The sequence below is a fragment of the Rhinolophus hipposideros genome, assembly GCF_964194185.1.
Source record: "Rhinolophus hipposideros genome assembly, chromosome: 21".
NCBI classification, from domain to species: domain Eukaryota; kingdom Metazoa; phylum Chordata; class Mammalia; order Chiroptera; family Rhinolophidae; genus Rhinolophus; species Rhinolophus hipposideros.
This window is the reverse complement of record NC_138067.1, coordinates 36,905,896-36,913,913: the sequence shown is the minus strand read 5'-3', so window position 1 is coordinate 36,913,913 and position 8,018 is coordinate 36,905,896.

Here is an 8,018-nt window from a genome sequence, read left to right as displayed (position 1 = left end):
CCAAGAGTGCATGCCCTAGATAACAGCCTACAGAGTCACAAGTAAATATAAGTTCCTGATATGACTCCCCTAACGGCTCTAGAAAGAAAGTCTCCCCTGTCATGCAAGGCCTTTCCCTTCTGCACCTCTTTGATAAGAACATCTTGAAGCTTAATCAAACACCGAGATTTTGATTTGAATGACCAATCTGGCCTCAGCGTGAGAACCCCAATGCAATCCACATGTGGACCCTAATAAAGGAGTGTACCCCAGGTCCGGCTGTGCTTTTTGCCTGCACCTTTCCTTCACCTCCCTGTGTGGCCCCACAAGGCATGCCATACACTCTTCCAGGACCTGAGTAACAAACTTCTCTACTTCATGACTTGTGGTCTCTTGTTAAACCTCAGTTCACCATCCAGCTCAGAGGGCTCTACATAATAATGTTAATTTAACAAAGTCACAATAAGGTCTACTAGGAACAAACTCCCTAAGATTTTGTTTCTGTGGGAATATCCTAATTTCTCCTTCATTCTTTTAAAAAAATGTTTATTCCCCTTCGCCTTTTCCCCGCCTTTTTAAATTTTTCAATTACAGTTGACATTCAATATTGCTTTATATTAATTTCAGGTGTACAGCATAGCAGTTAAAAATTTATATAATTTAAGAAGTGATAACCCTGACTAGTTTAGTACCCACCTGGCACTACATATAGTTATTACCATATTATTAATTATATTCCCAATGCTTTACATTCCCATGACAATTTTGTAACTACCAATTTGTACTTCTTAATCCCTCCACCTTTTTCACCCCCTCCCATCTATCAGCCCGATAAATCTAGTACCCATCTGACACCACATATAGTTATTACATTAATGACTCTATTCTTTATACAATACCCAGTGAGTGGGATAAGAGCCACAGTGGGCTCTGGTGCCTGTTGAGACTGCCCTTTGCGTATGCCATTTGTAGGGTTAATTGGGTGGTGCTCTGCTGTGGTCTGAAGCCAACCTTCAAGTATGCTGGTTCTGGGGCCTCTTGTGAAGGGCTCCAGTACAGGTCCAGGTCACCAACTCCTGTGACCCGCTGGACCTGGCAAGAGCTACAGAGTGATCTGTGGTTGTTTGCTGCCTCTAACCCCAGAGGCGTGTGGAAGAAGCCACACTGGGAACCGAGGGCATCTGTCACCGATACTAGGCCTAGGGTAGCTCTACAAAATGTCAGGACACCCTGCGGTCTGCTGCCACCCGCTGGCTCCCTTATGTTTCAGCCACTGATAAAGCCTCATGCAGTACTAAGTTGGGTGAAGCAGGGTGTCAGGGAGTGTCACTAGAGTGGGAAGAGTTGGGGTCACCAGGTTAATGTAAATTCTGTTTTGGTGACAGTGCTGACCTGGACCTACTCAGCAAAAGTCTCAGAGCACACTGAGGCCAGTCACCTCCAGCCTGGGGTCTGTTGGACTTTGATAATTTTCCAAGAAAGTGTGCAATGTGGATGGGGCTTACTGCTCTTGGAGAAAGTGCCTCTGGCATTTGGCGAGTTGGGTGAGGCAGTGTCTCAGTGAGTCAGCAGGTGGAGCTGTGGAGCTAACCAGACCAATCAGATTCAGATTTAGCCATAAGCATAGGGGGCGGTCTCAATTAAAAATTAAAAATTTATTTTGCCTCAATACGCACCATTAAAGTAAAAAGACAATAAACAAAATGGGAGAAAATGTTTGCAAATAACATATCTTATAAGGGACTTGTCTTAGTCTTTTTGGGCTGCCATAACAGAATACCATAGCTGGTGGCTTATAAACAAGAGAAAGTTATTCCTCACTTTCTGTAGGATATAAAGTCCAAGATCAAAGCACTGGAAGATTCCATGTCATGAGGGTCCCCTTTTGGTTCACAGATGTATATCTTTTCACTGTGTCCTCACATAGTTGAAGAGACAAGGGAACTCTCTAGTGCCTCTTTTATAAGGGCACTAATCTCACGACCTACTCATCTTCCCAAGGCCCCACCTCCAAATACTATTACACTGGGCATTAGTATTTGATGTATGAATTGGGGAATGGAGTTCCAAAATCCAAACTCTGCATGCTGAATAAAACAAAGCAGAAAGATATGTTTATTGTCAGGCTTTTGACCTGCATGCCAGGTAGTTCAAGGAGCAATGAGTTCCAAGTTGCTCACAGGCTAAGAGATAAATACGGAAGTTATTTGGCTTTCCAGACAAAAAAAAGCTTAAGGAGTTTATCACCACCAAACCAGTATTACAGGAAATGTTAAAGGGATTACTTTAAGAAGAAGATTAAAAAAATCAAATATGAGTAAGAAAATGTTGCAAAGAAAAATAATCTGACAATGGCAAGCACATAATAAAACTAGTGGATCAACCAACACTAGAGGTAGTACAAAGGTAAAAAGTCAAAGATAGGAAGATTATGTGTAATTAAAACAGTAAATTAAGCGATATTCACACTCACACACACGAGTAAAATATAATGACAAAAACATAAACATGAAGGGGGTGAGTAAAACTGGTAGTGTTTTTAGAACATGTTTGAACTTAAATGACCATCAACTTAAAATAGATGCTATAAACATAGCTTGGAATATATGAAGCACATGAAAACCAGAAACCAAAAATCTATGAGAGATATACAAGAAATAAAGAGAAAAAAATCCAAACCCAACACCACAGAAAGCTATCAACATACAAGGGAACACAGCAAGAGAATAAGAAAAGAACAGAGAAGAACTGCAAAAACAATCAGAAAAATTAATAATATGGTAATAACTACATACCTATCAATAATTACTTTAAATGTAAATGGTTAAAAGCTCCAATCAAAGATGAATGGATAAAGAAGATAAGGTACAGATGTACAATGGAATATTACTCAGCCATAAAATGAATGAAATTACTATTTACAGCAACATGGATGGACCTAAAGAGTATTATGCTAAGTGAAATAAGTCAGAAAGAGAAAGAAATATACTGTATGATTCCACCTAGGTGTGGAATCTAAAAAACAAACAAACAAAGAAAAGAGAAACTCACAGATACAGGAAACAAACGGATGGTTGCCAGTTGGCAAGAGGGTTGTGGGGGAGTGGGTGAAAAAGGTGAAGGGGTTAAAAAGCACAAATTGGCAGTTTCAAGATAGTCATGGGAATGTAAAGTACAGCTTAGAGAATATAGTCAATAGGGAATATTGCAATAATTATATGTGGTGTGAGGTGGGTGTAAGACTTATTGGGAAAGATCACTTTGTAAATTATATTACTGTCTAACCACTATACTATACACCTGAAAATAACATAATATTGAATGTCAACTGTAATTGAAAAAACAATTAATTTTAATTAAAAATTTAAAATATGATTTTAATCACATTGTACTTTGTTTTGTATCCAGCTTTCTTCTCATTCCTTTTATAGCCATTTATATCTTATTTTTCACGATTAAAGGTGAATTTTTTTCTTATATTTATTTATAATATACAAGATTTGTACACATACAAGGGCCTTGTACACATACAAGGGCATGGATTGGGGTATTTGTATTTTATATTTTTGAAGATAAATTACTCCTAAAAGAGATTTATTTACACTCTCACCTTTAAGAGACAATCTCTTTTATCTGTTTTTGATTTTAGTTCTTTCAGCTGTAGTCCTCCACCAGAGCAAGGCAGCCAGAGACACAATGAATAAAAGAAAAACGCAAGGACCCTGCACTGTTTTTGGTGAGGTTGAACGCTCTTCTATTTCCCCTTCCTGACAGTATTTGACATTTTCACTTTTTCAAATGAGATTATTGGTACCCCTTCCATTTGATTTTTAATTTTTGGATATGTATGTATTCAAAATTTCTACAACATCCATTCTGCTAATCATTTCCTTCCTCAATTTTTCCCCTAAGCTCTCCCTTTTTTCTGCACTGAGAATATAATTAGAGCCTCTGAAAAATTCTGTTTTATTGGGTGCCATTTGTTCTTACTGGTCTTGTCTTACACTCCTGGAGTGTTTTCATATATTTATCAATTTTTCTCTATTTGCCTGTTACTTTTGATAGAGGTCTAGTTCTAGGTGTCCAATATGGTAACTACTGACCACATGTGGTTATCGAGCACTTGAAAAGTGACTAGTCTGAATTAAAGAATATAAAATGCCTCAGTATTTTTGATTACATGTTGAAATAGTATTTTAGATATAGTTTATTAAAGAAAATATTTTAAAACTAAGTTCAGTTATTTCTTTTTACTTTTTTTAATGTGGCAACTAGAAAATTTGAAGTTACCAATGTGGCTCATATATTTCTATTGGGCAGTGTTGATCTAGTTACTTCACTATAACTGAGAAGAAACCCATTAGAGACTGGAGTCTGTCACGTGGGAGACCCTGCTTGCTGCGCCATGTGTCCTGCAGGAGACCCCGTCTGACACTGTGCATGACACATGGCACAGCGAGCAGGGTACGGTGCCAGCCAAAGCTCTCTGAAGGGCGGTGGAGCAGTTTGTGCATATGAACACTCAGTCTCAGGAAGACCAGGAGGAGCAGCTGCCGGAGAGCTGGATCCCCATGGAGGGGTGGGAAGATATGGACGGTTCCCCAACCAGCATAGGCCAGAGAAAGCGAAGCTCGTTGTGGCCCTGTGGGCTGGGAAGTGCTTGCTGAGGCAGCCCAGATGCAGGACTTGTAATCCCAGGAGGAAACGCTTGCTGAGTCCTCCGTGGGAGATGAGGGTGAGGTCAAGGTTGTCCCTCACCCCCAGGACAGCCCTGGCAAATGACTATGGACCCTAGGGAATTGCCTTCCATCCCTAATTTAATAGACTGCTTGACTGTTTGCTTGGGAACATACCACCATGTAGTGGAACTGGAGGATGTTTGCTTTTGTGTCTTGACCAGCCGCTATGGAGAATATGTAAGCACCTTGACTGGGAGTCGCTGTTGTTCCAGCAAGGTACCCTGAGAGGCCCAGAGAGAGTGGCAGTGTCCTGAGAACCCTGGCTGAGTCCAGGAAGTCTGGCTGTGCCCAGAGAGAGTGGCGGTGCCCTGAGAACCCTGGCTGAGTCCAGGAAGTCTGGCTGTGCCCAGAGAGAGTGACGGTGCCCTGAGAGCCCTGGCTGTGTCCGGGGAGTCTGGTGGTACCCTAAGAAGCCCAGGACGTCTGGCTGTGGCCAGAAGTACTGGTGCTGCCCTGAGAAATCCCGGCTGTGCCCAGAAAGCCTGGCTGTGTCCAGGATATTGCATTCACCTCCAGGCTCCTCGCAAAGGGCCCCTTGCGGAAGACACTTGTCGCATAGATTGTGAGGTGAGACCCTGTAGGGGTGGAGTGTGGGGACAGAGCCCCAGAGAGCAGTTTCCAGGCTCTTGGCTTCATGTGGAAAGGTGCTGGCTCAGGTAGTAGATGGCCATCAACTGTGATTGGGTGGCCATCAGCTGTGGCTAGTTGGCCGTCAGCTGTAACGCTTGAGCCATTGGCCACTAATATAACTGCTGCGGCTGCGCTGGGGAGGGGAGTCGAAGAGAGGAGTTGGTCGGTTGGCAGAGAAGTAGACAGCAGGTCGCATGTCATGTGAATCCAGCCTCCAGTGATACTATAGTGGTGTGACTCCCCTACCTAAGTCTCCGTGGGTGTTCCTTTTTGGCCTAGCCACATCCTGTGTTCTTATGTGGGGAGCGGAAGCAGAGACCCCACAGGCCGCCCCGCGTGACAGAGTCTCAAGACAAAACAAGGCAAGAGCTTAGAGTTATTTTAACTGTTCTCTGACAATTTGTGATCCAATATACCTGTATTTATTTATTCAGGGAGGATAGAGGTAGTTGCAGAGAGAATTGCTTTAGGTACTGGAAGGTTTAAACTGGGAAAGTCTTTCCTTTTTATCCACTTGTCAGTCTAAACTCTATGGCGTATATTTCTGGACTACGCCTGGATGCCTGGTGAATACAGCCTACTTTAGAGCTACTTATGAGCATAGGATTAAGCAGTACAGTGATATTCCAGATCCTAGGGACCTATGACAAAAGTATTTAAATTCATCATTTTATTTTCTTAGTAAGGCACTCAAAAATTCTGCTGGACATTGATTATAACCATAGTAACTAAGTTAATTTAGGCATACATTTTTAAAACGGAGTTACTGTATACCTTTGCTCCTGTATGCTACAGAGCTATCTTAATTTCAGTCTCCACCCCATTTATACTGTAATGGCCTCACATCATTTGCCTTTTCCAGTTTCCCTCCCCCATACATTTTTACAACATAATACTAGCTACCATTAAGTATTCTAGGCATTTAATGTTATGATAAATTCATGTAACAGTTCTATGACAAAGGCAGAATTATCTCCTTTAACATCTGTAAAAACTGAGCTCTGAAAGGATAGTTATTGGTCCATGAAAATTCTAGACATTAGAAACATTGAGGAATTAATGAATCATGGTGTAAACAGAATGGTGCCCTGTAAACATTAAGAATGATGATCCCTTCCACCAAATAGTCAACTAATTTTTGACAAAAGCACCAAGAACACACAATGGTGAAAGGATAGTCTTTTCAATAAATGGTGTTGGGGGTGGCCGGTTAGCTCAGTTGGTTAGAATGTGGTGCTAATAACACCAAGGTTGCCTGTTTGATCCCTGTATGGGCCACTGTGAGCTGCGCCCTCCTAAAAAAAATAAATAAAAATAAAAATAAATAAATATGGTGTTGAGAAAACTGGGTTTCAACATGCAAGAGTATTAAGTTAGACCCTTATCTGACACCGTTCACAGAAATTAATGCAAAATCTATTAAAGACTTAAATATAAGACCTGAAACCATAAAACTCCTATCAGAAAACACAGGGAAAATGTTCCAAGATTGGTCTTAGCAATGTTTTTCTGGATTTGACACAAAAAACACAATCAACAAAAGCAAAAATAAACAAGTGGGACTATATCAAACTAAAAAAGCTTCAACAAAATGAAAAGGCAACTTATGAAAATGGAAGAAAAGATCTGGAAGTCACATGTCTGACAAGGGGTTAATATCCAAAATATGTAAGAAACTAATACAACTCAGTTAAAAAAACAAAACAAAAAACAAACCTAAAAATGAGCAAAGGACCTGAATAGACATTTTTCAAAAGAAGACATACAAATGGCCAAGAGGTATGTGAAAACGTGTTCAATGTCATTAATTATTAGGGAAATGCAAATCAAAACCACAAAGAGACCAAATAGGTATCATCTCGCACCTATTAGAAAGATTATTTTTAAAAAGTCAAAAGATAAGCGTTGGCAAAGATGTGAAGAAAAAGAAACCTCTGTCCACTGTCGGCAGGAATGAAATTGGTACATCCATTATGGAAAACAGTATGGAGGTTCCTCAAAAAATTAAAAATACAACTGCCATATGACTCAGCAATCCCACTTCTGGGTACATATTCAAAGGAAATTAAACAACCTTAGTGTCCATAGACAGATGGATTAAGAAAATGTGATGCGTGTGTGTTTTTATGTGTGAATATTATTCAGCCTTAAAAGAAGAAATCCTGCCACTTGCAACAACATGGATGAGCCTAGAGAACATTATACTAAGTGAAACAAACCAGACATAGTTAATGTAATGTATTGTATACTTGAAATTTGCTAAGAGTAGATTTCAAGTATTACACACACACACACACACACACACACACACACACACACAGACACCACACAAAGTGGTGACTATGTGAAGTGATAAACATGTTAATTAGCTTAATTGTGGTAATCATTTCACAATGTATAAATAAATCAAAACATCATGTTGTAAACCTTACATTTTAATGTTAATCATATCCAATTTTAATTTGTTAAGCATACCTCAGTGAAGATGGGGTGGGGAAGAATGATGGGGAAAACGTAATAAGTAGGCAATAAAATGCTCATCGTAAAAAAATAGTCACTCTCAAAATTCTGACACATGGAAGGATAGTCACCAAATTAAGTGATTGCATCTGGAAGTCAATTATACATGAGTTTCTTTCTGAAGAAAATAGTGATTTGGATGGGAACACC